The sequence below is a fragment of the Ranitomeya imitator genome, chromosome 1 (genome assembly GCF_032444005.1).
Source record: "Ranitomeya imitator isolate aRanImi1 chromosome 1, aRanImi1.pri, whole genome shotgun sequence".
Lineage (NCBI taxonomy): Eukaryota > Metazoa > Chordata > Amphibia > Anura > Dendrobatidae > Ranitomeya > Ranitomeya imitator.
The window spans coordinates 955,000,926-955,013,670 of NC_091282.1; positions in this window are offsets into that span (position 1 = coordinate 955,000,926).

A 12,745-nucleotide genomic window follows, 5' to 3' on the forward strand; every position below is an offset into this window, starting at 1 on the left:
GCTTTAATTAAGTCAACTGAGATTTAAACACATTTGGAGCAGAAAGTCGCTCGAAACACAGCAGATTTACATCTCTCATTATCAAGATGTTTATTTGGACAGTGTCAATGCTGAGATTAATTAGGCAGATGGTTTAAACACCAGAAAAAAGTTTTGATTGGAAGTGGCAGAGCAAGAATAAATGTGTAAACAGAGTCAGCTCAGAAATGACACAGTTATAAAAATAGAGAAGCTGTGCCATTGCTGCTCAGGCATTCATACTGCTAAGTCATACACAGTGGGGTCATGTGTCAATAGTGTCATTTTCACATGGCTTTGGCAGAAAAAACTGCCCTTTAAAAAATTTGTGTGAAACTGCATATATGTATCTTAACTTTAATAAAAAAAAGAACCTATACCAGGGGCAGAATGAGCATTAAGGCATAGAGACTGTGACCAACAGCACATGTGCAAAAGTGGCTCACAGCCATTTGGTTAGTTAGAGTCTATCCTAAAGGGTGAAAGTAAGACTGAAACAAAACAAAATACAAGACATGTTGTTAGGTGTTGAGTTTCCGCCGCTGCACAGGGGGAATCTCGAACCATGTCTGCTGCGGTCTCCCATTCTCCTCCAGCCGCAGTGGAGCCTGCTCAGCAGAGACGTCGGTCCCAGCATCTGGCTCAGGCTGATACTGGTTGACTGGTTACTATTGCCCTTCCAGGCTATGTCATTGTAGCCAGCAATGTTCAGCAGCGAACAGGTCTTTCTGGGACTAAGTCCCGCTTTTCCCATACTGAGCATGCCCACGGGACGACCTCCCATTGGAGGTCTGGGGTCACATGCTCAGGTCCTGTAGCAGCTCCTATTGGACCACCAGGAAGGTCCTTGTCTGCTGTAGCTATAAAAAGTTAACCTATGTTTTGAGCCTTGCTACTGTGTGGTCATGTTTGCATGAGGTCAGGGTTGGCTGAAATAAGCCCCTAGAATACTGGCACCTCTGGTGAGGAGTTTTGTGTGTCTGGAGTCAGGTCTTGGCTGAAATAAGCCCCTAGAATACCGGCACCTCTGGTGAGGAGTTGTTTGTGTGCTATGCTGACTGCATGACCACAGTTTTGCTCTGTTTGGTAGATGTGTTTCTCTGTGAGATTAAAATGGCACAGCGTTTCCCTATCCTAGAGATTCTGTGAAGTAGCAGAGTTCGTTAATACCACCATATAGCGCTGTCAATTGCTAGCAGCAGGTTCCTCTCCTGCACGGTAGACCCCGGGTTGCAAACTCACCTATTATTACATATATTTATACTCTGTGCGTTCCGCCAACCCTAACACATGTACTCATTTAATCCATTTTATTAACTCTATTGTGGCTATCCAGTAGAAGTTAGTGATATGTGTCATGGCAGTAACTAGCATGCCTCCTCAGCACCACCGTACTTCCTGTGGTAACTACGTGGCTTCCCCTCACGTCAGACCAGCTCGCTGAGTTTTGCCTCTTGCAGCACTCCTCTGCACTGCTGCATCTGAATGTGTTTCCATTTAGCTTTAGGGTGACGTGGCCAGTCTATGCAGGAATTTAACCAGGAGGGGTCCTGCAGAGATTTGGTTTCTCGGCCTATCCCATGCCAGAATGCTCTTTATTAGGCAGCTCCTCTCACCACTCCTTGCCCGAACATTAGCTCCTGGTCAATACATCCGCTAGAGTCCTGTTTGTGTCTTTGTTAGTAATGATTTGCTCCTTACTGACCTGGCTTGTACCCATCCTGTCTGACTTCTCCATTTCTGACCTCAGCTATGTGTCATAAACATTTGCTGCCGGCAAAGCTATATTCGGAGCTTCAAAGGAGACAAAGATTTACACTATATACAGCAGTACAGCCATATTGTAGCTTACAGTAAAATTGATTGAACTATTGCAGGTTAAGTCCCAAGACTTAATTGAGACAAGCAGTTAACGTAAAAAATGTTTTTAAAGATATAAAAAAATAAAAAATATAAAAGTTTAAATCACCCCATTTTCCCTTCATTGAAAATTAAAAAAAAAAAACACACAAATGTGAAATTGGCACATTTATAAAAATCTAACTTATCAAAATATATAATTAATTAGTTTGATCGATAAAAATGCCATATTGAGAAAAACATTAAAAAATCCAGAAATGTGGGTTTTTTGGTCAATGGTCACTAAACCTGCCTGAAAACTGCAATAAAAACATTGCATATAACTTAAAATGGTATGAATAAAACTGTCAGCTTATCATCATGCAAAAAAGAAACCCTGACCTAGCTCAATAGATGGAAAAACAAAAATGTTAAGGGTCTTAGAAAATGGCGACATAAACCCAAAACATTTTATATCACAAATTTCTGAATTTTTTTTCTCTAATTAAATAAAAATAAATCTATACAAGTTTGATATTAATGCTATTGTACTGACCTGAAAAATCATGATTCAAGGTAACTTTTATCACAGGATGAATGCTTAGTCTCGGTTGTTTTCACTTTCCCTAGTGCATAGGCAAGTGGGTAATGGTTTTGAGGTTCATGTCAGCTGTTTTATGTCCACTGACATCAAGTGGTGACATCAGTAGTGGATGCGCCACTTTTGAGGCTGAGGGCTAAATATATTAGTCTGGGAGAAGGCAAATATCCATGAACCCTTCCTGGCTTGAGAATACCACCCCCCATCTGCTTGCTTTAGCTTGGCTGGTTATCAAAAATGGGGGCACACCATTTTTTAATCACTGTGTGAACACATCTGTGTCTCACCCTCTGTCCATATCTCTGTGTTTATGCCGTTCTCTTGTTGTGGTTTTGGGTTAACTCCTATCTGACCTTGGACGGGATAGTACGTCCAAGGTCAGATCCCCTGCTTTGATGCAGGGCTCCGCGGTGAGCCCGCACCAAAGCCGGGACATGTCAGCTGTTTTGAACAGCTGACATGTGCCCGTAATAGGCGCGGGCAGAATCGCGATCTGCCCGCACCTATTAACTAGTTAAATGCCGCTGTCAAACGCAGACAGCGGCATTTAACTACCGCTTCCGGCCGTGCGGCCGGAAATGATGTCATCGCCGACCCCCGTCACATGATCGGGGGTCGGCGATGCATCTGGATGGTAACCATAGAGGTCCTAGAGACCTCTATGGTTACTGATTGCCGGTGGCTGTGAGCGCCACCCTGTGGTCGGCGCTCACAACACACCTGCATTTCTGCTACATAGCAGCGATCAGCAGATCGCTGCTATGTAGCAGAGCCGATCGCGTTGTGCCTGCTTCTAGCCTCCCATGGAGGCTATTGAAGCATGGCAAAAGTAAAAAAAAAAGTTGAAAAAAATGCTAAAAAAATAAAAAAAAATCTAAAAGTTTAAATCACCCCCCTTTCGCCCCAATCAAAATAAATCAATAAAAAAAATATCAAATCTACACATATTTGGTATCGCCGCGCTCAGAATCGCCAGATCTATCAATTAAAAAAAAGCATTAACCTGATCGCTAAACAGCGTAGCGGGAAAAAAATTCAAAACGCCAGAATTACGTTTTTTTGGTCGCCGCGACATTGCATTAAAATGCAATAATGGGCGATCAAAAGAACGTATCTGCACCAAAATGCTATGATTAAAAACGTCATCTCGGCACGCAAAAAATAAGCCCTCAACCGACCCCAGACACTTGGAATTTTTTTCCCGTTTTCTAGTACACGACATGCTAAAACCAATGATGTTGTTCAAAAGTACAACTCGTCCCGCAAAAAATAAGACCTCACATGGCCAAATTGACGGAAAAATTAAAAAGTTATGGCTCTGGGAAGGAGGGGAGTGAAAATCGAACACGGAAAAATGAAAAATCCCATGGTCATGAAGGGGTTAATCTTTGTGTAAAGTTGAGAGTGCAGTTAAGAACACTCTGGGTCAGCTGATGAGTGGGGGTGCCATTATGAAATTTTAAGATGCCAACCTCCTCGGTCAAGCAGGGACAGTATTATTGGTTGGAGGGCTGGACAGTGGGCAATACTGAATGTGAGCCAGGAGGTGAACATTATTATAGGAAGTGGCCGGGATGAGGGTCATTATTACAGGATTTGAAGCATTATTACAGGATGGGGGCCAGGAAGGAGGACAATCGATAAAGAAAGGAATCAGGATTGGAGGACATTATTATAGGAATGGGCCAGGATGGGGCCATTATTACAGAGTGGGGATGTGGGACTTTATTACAAAGTGGGGACAATATTACAGGCTAGGGGCCAGGCTAAGGGATATTATAAAATAAGATGGGGTCAGAATAGGGGACATTATAATAAGTTGGCCTCCAAGATGGAGCACATTATGACAAGATAGGGGACAGGAGAGGGGACATTATTACAGAAACAAGTACATCTGAGCAACATGCAGGAAGTTCAAATTTTGCACCAGGACCAATAGCACTTTTGCTACGCGACAGATAGCAGGGCTGTGTGTTAATACAGGCCCCACAGGTTAAAACCTATTTCAAGATTCTCTACGACTATGTCTTTTTTCCTCCTGCATGATGCCTACTTTTTGTGATTTGGCAATGTAATGCATGGGAAACAATACATGCCCCCAATAAAGAATCTCTGCGAGTACTCCGTTGGTTGAAATGGAAATTAGAATGTAATACAAGCTGATAGCGCAACTGAGGTGAGAAATTAAAAAATAAAAACTATCTGTTATTCCGCTCTGCATGTGGCAAGGTTATCATACTAAAACTGATGAAGATATCTAAATTCAACTTTATATAACACTACCTTGGATAAATAAGACTTGCAATGTCTGCTACTGTCACCAGGCATCTCAGTATCTACTGTTTGTGGGGCTGTTGAGAGGGAGACATCATGGCCAATATCATTGGATGGCATAGGTGATGATCAGCTATAGAATCAGATGTAGCTGAAACTTGTGGTTGTGCCCAGACAGACAGAATGAGTATTTATGCTGTCCAGAAGCCTATTAGGTGTAATTAGCTCCCTGCTATAAGCAATTGAGCAGAGCCACACATTACGCAAACACCCACTATACTGCTGTAAATTGCAAGTTATAGTTATTTGTTCGCTGTACTCTAGTGATATATGTCTATTCTACTTATCCTGTTTTTGACCCTGACTACGTCTCTTTCCTCTACGCTTATTCCTTCAACTATGGTATTGCCTTCAGACTCTGTCCTTAGTTCTGTCACTTCTGTTACTAATTTAGCTAGTTTGACTATCTTAGCCTGAGACTCACACCTTTGGCCTGCAGCTACTCTGTGCATGAAACTTAGTGGACTCTGTTGCACATCCCCAATTCCAAAAAAAGTTTTGAATAGTTTTGAGCATTCCGATACCACAAGTATCTGGTATCGGCCGATATTTGCGGAATCGGAATTCCGATACTGATTTCCGATATTTCCCGCATATCGGATACCGGAATCGGAAGTTCCCAGAAATCAAACTGCACGCAGCAGCCAATGAGGAATGAATGGAAGTGTGGGCACATCCTGTTTAGCATGGTGGGCATGTAACTACTGGCAAGGCTGTGATTGGCTGCTGAAATTATGTCATGATGCACTATAAAAAACGCTTGCCGCCATTTTGCGCTCACTCTGCTGTGATTTCAGTTAGGGACAGGACGCTGTGTTCTAACTGAGGGCCAGTTGAGATAGCGAATTGCTTCATTGCGCTTTTCCCAGGCTAATTTAGCAACCGATGTGTTCACTGTTCACCTTGCTCTTGCCTTGCAGAGCTGTTTTAACAGCATTCTGCAAGGTCTCTCTTGTGTGTGTGTGTGTGTGCAGCTCACTCTGTAGTCTGTGTGCAGCCATAGCCGGTTGTATTCAGCTCAGGGGGGGTTCACACTGCCTCATACAGTTCTATCCATTGTCCTTTTTTGCTCATAGTGCAGCCTGCTGCACATTTTTTCTAAAATTTCCTATTAGTGGCTTTCCACCCGTCTCCAGCTAAATTGTGGAAAAACACTACATAGGATAACCTAGAGGAGTGTTTTTGGGCCTTGCAGCGCCGTTTACGGCTGTCTGCACGGTCTCCGTGTGAGTGAAACTCGCTCTGTAGCCCGATCTGCCGAAAAAAAAAGTAAAGTTCACCAAACACCACTTAACACTTGTGTAGGCCACATTTTATCAATAATAAAGTCTAGTCCACACTTTAGAAAATTAGTGTTTCTTACACCTGTTAGGAGGAGCATTTCAGGAATAAGCACACTAAGGCCTTAATACTTTTCTGCTTATCTTTATCTGTGAACCAAGATGAAGAGGGCAGGGAGTAAGGCACGTGGGCGTGGGCGCGGAGCAGGGAGAGGAGCAGGGTGAGGACGTGGTGATTCTGTGCCTGCTGCGGGCACCGGTGACTCATCATCACCCAGTTTCAGCAGGGAACAGTCCTTCATGCGCAGCTTTGTCGGAGAGCGCCGTGCACCGCAGCTGCGTGAAGATCAAATTGAAGCCGTTGTCGGATGGATGGCAGCTAACGCATCGGCATCGACTTCAATTAGTGCCACATCCTCTCAGGCACAGACCACTGGAGAGCAGCCATCTGTCTCTTCACCACCTGCCAAATTGGCCAGGCAGTCAGAGAGCCCAGGACAGGAGTCGTCTCTACTTCTGTTCTCTGAATCTCTTGGCTTGGAAACAGGGGGCCAGCCAAGCAGCATTGGAGAAATGGAAGAAGAGGCAGTGTGTAGTGATGCCCAACAGCTTTGTCTCTCTGACTCTGAAGAGGCGGGTGGGCCAGTGCCTCCGGTGACCACAGCACAGTACGCATCTGATGATGAAACTCAGGTGCCGCTTTCTGGTGCGTACTGTGCTGCCGAGACTACCCAGGAGGAGCAGTTGGTGGCAGAGGGTAGTGGAGATGATGAGGTCCTTGACCCATCGTGGCGTTAGGAACAGGAAGGTGGTGGGAGCAGCTCTGAGGAAGAGATTCCCCGAACAGGCCAAAGAGGGAGAGGGAGGGGGAAGATTGCGGAGCCTGTAGTCTCCACTTTGGCACCCTTTAGGAGCCTGTCTCTTCCAAAAGCCAAAAAGTGCGCTCCCAAGACTTGCAGTGCCTGGTCCTTTTTTGACACAGTTGCAGATGACATTTGTTTTGTCAAATGCAAACTGTGTCATCAGAAAGTCAAAAGAGGGAAAAGTGTCAGCAACCTCAATACCACAAATATGTGGAAACATGTGCGGACCAGGCACGCGGTGGAGTTACAAAAACACACTGAAAACCTAGGCCAACCAACAACGGCAGCTACCACCTCTTCAGCTCGTGTTGCCTCTTCCTCCAGCTCACACACAGCTGGTTCGGCTTCCTCCCAGGATCGCCATGGAAGAACCTCTGGCACTGTTGTCCAGAGACCTAGTGTAATTCCACCCACAGCACCACGTTCCCAGTCATCCTCACACTCCCAGCCTAGTCTACAGCCATCGGTAGTACAGGCATGGGAGAAAAGGCGGGCATTCTCGGCAAACCACCCCCGAGCACAGGCTCTGAATGAAGGCATTGCCAAACTTCTGTCACTGGAAATGCTCTCATTCAGGCTGGTGGAGACTGACAGCTTCCGTGACTTGATTGACTTGATGCATTGGCAGTCCCACAGTACAAGGTGCCCAGCCGCTTTTACTTCAGCAGGCAAGCCGTCCCTGCCCCGCACAAGCATGTGGAGGGACATGTAAAACATGCGCTACTGAATGCCGTCACTAGCAAGGTCCACCTCACCACCGATGCGTGGACCAGTCAACATGGACAGGGGCGATACCTTTCCCTCCCTGTCCTTTGGGTCAATGTTGTGGAGATGGGTAAATATCTTGCGAGTGGCGCTGTACGTGTTCTGCCAACTCCAAGGTTTGCAGGAATCCAGTCTGTACGCATTGACTCCTCCTCATACATAACTTCCTCAGAATCATCGCTGCAGGAGCCGTCACAGTCCACCTCCACATGGACCCGTGAACGTTTACCTGTTACGACCAACATGAGCACAGCCGTGGCCAAACGTCAACAGGCCGTCTTGAAATTAGTTTCTTTGGGGGATCGAAGCCACACAGCGCAGGAGCTATGGAATGCCATCTAGCAGGAGAGTGATGTGTGGTTTGTGCCAGCGAATCTCCAGCCAGGCATGGTAGTGTGTGACAATGGCCGAAATCTGGTGGCAGCTTTGGCCCTTGGCAACCTCACTCACATCCCATGTCTGGCACATGTGCTCAATTTGGTTGTGCAGAGTTTTCTGAGGGACTATCCGGATCTTGATGCACTGCTGCACAAGGCCCGCCTAGAGTGTGCTCACTTGCGGCGTTCCAGCTTGACAGGATCCCGCATTGCTGCTCTGCAGCGCCGATTCCGCCTTCCGGAACATCGCATCATATGTGACCTACCTGCCAGGTGAAATTCCACATTACATATGTTGGAGCGGTTGTGTGAGCAGCAGCAAGCAGTAATGGAGTACCAGCTGCATCAGGCGCAAAGAAGTCGCAGTCAGCGCCAATCAGACTTCACAACCACAGAGTGGGCCACTATGAAGGACGTCTGCCAGGTTTTGCGTTCTTTCGATTATTTCACGCGGATGGCAAGTGCAGATGATGCACTAGTCAGCATGACTGTCCCCCTTATCTGCCTGCTTCAACAAACACTGCAAGCGTTAAGGGATGATGTTGCGGAAGAGGTGGAGGATGAGGAGTCACCTTTTCCATCAGCTTCTGGACAGTCAGCGCCACGTGGTTCCTCACAAAGGGGTAGGCAGGGGACACTTTGTGAGGAGGATGAGGAGGAGTCAATGGAGGAGGAAGAGCTCCATCCAGAGGAGGGAGTTACACAATTGTGCAGTGGTCAGTGTGTACAGCGAGGGTGGGGTGATGAAGAGTGGGCAGAGATCATGTCTCAAGCAGGGGACAGCGTTTCTGGGCCAGTTGGCAGTCTGCAGCACATGGTTGATTTCATGCTGCAGTGCCTGAGAAACGACCGCCGCATCGACCACATTCTCAACATGCCTGATTATTGGGTGTACACCCTCCTCAATCCTTGCTACCGGGACAACGTCCAAAACCTCATCCCAGCGTTGACCTGGCAGGGTAAAATGCGGGAGTACCACGACACACTGGTGAATTCCATCATCTTCTCCAGTCCAACAGAGAGGAGTGCTGCTAGTGCTTTACAAAGCAGCTCAGTGCGTCGAGGCAGTGGAGGAGGCTTTGCACAAAGAGGGAGCAGAAGCAGTGCCTCTGCCCAAGGCAAGACCAGTATGGCACAACTGTGGCAAACTTTTGTATGCCTGCCCCAAATGTCTACACCATCACTGGCGGCTCCAGTCAGCAGGAGGCAACGGTTCCGTCAGATGGTGACAGACTACATGGCTTGCCCTCTTACTGTACTCCCAGACGGCTCTTCCCCGTTCAAGTTTTGGGTCTCTAAGCTGGATACATGGCCAGAGCTAAGCCAGTATGCATTGGAGGTGCTTTCTTGCCCTGCGGCTAGTGTCTTATCGGAACGTGTCTTTAGTGCCGCAGGTGGTGTACTAACAGACCGTCGCATGCGACTATCCTCCGATAACGTTGACCGGCTTACTTTTCTGAAAATGAACCAGGCCTGGATCTCGCAGGAATTTGCCACTCCTCTGCCTGATTAAGTAATTGGGTGTCATCCAGGTCTCCTTCATCCAGGTTCATCTTTCTACCACCTGAACTGCAATTCCTGGGCTCCAACACCGCCAGTTGCGGCTCAGAAGTGCAGGCTGCACAGTCAAAACATACGACCCAGTGTTATTGGGTTTCAGTAACGTCAGCTGATCCCCAGCTGTGTAGCCAGCAATGTGTCCTGCAACCGCCACGCAGGCACAACAATGTAAATGTAAGGGAACCTGCCCCCCACCTCCCCCGGCGTTTGTTACTGAAAGAGCCACCTTGTGCAGCAGTAATGCTGCACAAGGAAAATGTTGCTCTTTTAGTTTAGCTCCTTGCACACGCAGAACTTAACACTTATAAAATTTGTTCACTGATACCGTAATACCGTCCCGGAGGTGGGACTTTCCTTCGTAATGTGACGCAGCACATCCGTCATTCCTACCCCCTTGGTGCCTTGCGTTGCCTCCTCAGCGTTGTTTTAAGCTGTCACGGACCCTGCGCTGTTCTGTTATCCCTTGGCCATGCCCAATTTGCGCTGCCTGTCTTCTGACATAATTTGGTGTCAGGCTGGCTGCGCCTGTGCGGCCGCGCTGCCCGAGATCCCGCCTCGCAGTGTCTTCTGATTTAATCACACTGCGGGCCTGGGATCCATGGGCATGCGCAGTGCATATCTTCCCCTCAGGCTCTTGCTCAGCTCCCTCCGCCTTCTTCAGACTGTGCGCCGTCAGCTGATCCCTAATAGCATGCCACGGCCGTGACGCCACACAGTCTGAAGAAGAGGGAAGGAGGGGAGTGAGAGGCGAGTGTTATGGCTGGCAATCAGGCAACACAGCGTGCAGTAATCAGCGCACATACAGAGATCTGGCAATAACCAAAAACAATAGGACGAGCTCTGAGACGTGGAATCTCTGTAGACTGCAGTACCTGATCTATCCTCACACAACTATAAGCAGCAGTGGATTGCGCCTAACAACTACCTATGCAACTCGGCACTGCCTGAGGAGCTGACTAGCCTGAAGATAGAAATACAAGCCTGACTTACCTCAGAGAAATACCCCAAAGGAATAGGCAGCCCCCCACATATAATGACTGTTAGCAAGATGAAAAGACAAACGTAGGAATGAAATAGATTCAGCAAAGTGAGGCCCGATATTCTAGACAGAGCGAGGATAGCAAAGAGAACTATGCAGTCTACAAAAAACCCTAAAACGAAAACCACGCAAAGGGGCAAAAAGACCCACCGTGCCGAACTAACAGCACGGCGGTGCACCCCTCTGCTTCTCAGAGCTTCCAGCAAAAGACAATAGCAAGCTGGACAGAAAAAAACAGAAAACAAACTAGAAGCACTTAACTAGCAGAGCAGCAGGCCCAAGGAAAGATGCAGTAGCTCAGATCCAACACTGGAACATTGACAAGGAGCAAGGAAGACAGACTCAGGTGGAGCTAAATAGCAAGGCAGCCAACGAGCTCACCAAAACACCTGAGGGAGGAAGCCCAGAGACTGCAATACCACTTGTGACCACAGAAGTGAACTCAGCCACAGAATTCACAACAGTACCCCCCCCTTGAGGAGGGGTCACCGAACCCTCACCAGAACCCCCAGGCCGACCAGGATGAGCCACATGAAAGGCACGAACAAGATCTGGGGCATGGACATCAGAGGCAAAAACCCAGGAATTATCTTCCTGAGCATAACCCTTCCATTTGACCAGATACTGGAGTTTCCGTCTAGAGACACGAGAATCCAAAATCTTCTCCACAATATACTCCAATTCCCCCTCCACCAAAACAGGGGCAGGAGGCTCCACAGATGGAACCATAGGTGCCACGTATCTCCTCAACAACGACCTATGGAATACATTATGTATGGAAAAGGAGTCTGGGAGGGTCAGACGAAAAGACACCGGATTGAGAATCTCAGAAATCCTATACGGACCAATAAAACGAGGTTTAAATTTAGGAGAGGAAACCTTCATAGGAATATGACGAGAAGATAACCAAACCAAATCCCCAACACGAAGTCGGGGTCCCACACGGCGTCTGCGATTAGCGAAAAGCTGAGCCTTCTCCTGGGACAAGGTCAAATTGTCCACTACCTGAGTCCAGATCTGCTGCAACCTGTCCACCACAGAATCCACACCAGGACAGTCCGAAGACTCAACCTGTCCTGAAGAGAAACGAGGATGGAACCCAGAATTGCAGAAAAATGGAGAGACCAAGGTAGCCGAGCTGGCCCGATTATTAAGGGCGAACTCAGCCAACGGCAAAAATGACACCCAATCATCCTGGTCAGCGGAAACAAAACATCTCAGATATGTTTCCAAGGTCTGATTGGTTCGTTCGGTCTGGCCATTAGTCTGAGGATGGAAGGCCGAGGAGAAAGATAGGTCAATGCCCATCCTACCACAAAAGGCTCGCCAGAACCTCGAGACAAACTGGGAACCTCTGTCAGAAACAATATTCTCAGGAATGCCATGTAAACGAACCACATGCTGGAAGAACAAAGGCACCAAATCAGAGGAGGAAGGCAATTTAACCAAGGGCACCAGATGGACCATTTTAGAAAAGCGATCACAGACCACCCAAATGACCGACATTTTTTGAGAAACGGGAAGGTCAGAAATGAAATCCATCGAAATATGTGTCCAAGGCCTCTTCGGGACCGGCAAGGGCAAAAGCAACCCACTGGCACGTGAACAGCAGGGCTTAGCCCTAGCACAAATTCCACAGGACTGCACAAAAGCACGCATATCCCGTGACAGAGATGGCCACCAGAAGGATCTAGCAACCAACTCCCTGGTACCAAAGATTCCTGGATGACCGGCCAGCACCGAACAATGAAGTTCAGAGATAACTTTACTAGTCCACCTATCAGGGACGAACAGTTTCTCGGCCGGACAACGATCAGGTTTATTAGCCTGAAATTTCTGCAACACTCTCCGCAAATCAGGGGAGATGGCAGACACAATGACTCCTTCCTTGAGGATACTCGCCGGCTCAGATAACCCCGGAGAGTCGGGCACAAAACTCCTAGACAGAGCATCCGCCTTCACATTTTTAGAGCCCAGAAGGTATGAAATCACAAAATCAAAACGAGCAAAAAATAACGACCAACGGGCCTGTCTAGGATTCAAGCGCTTGGCAGACTCGAGATAAGTCA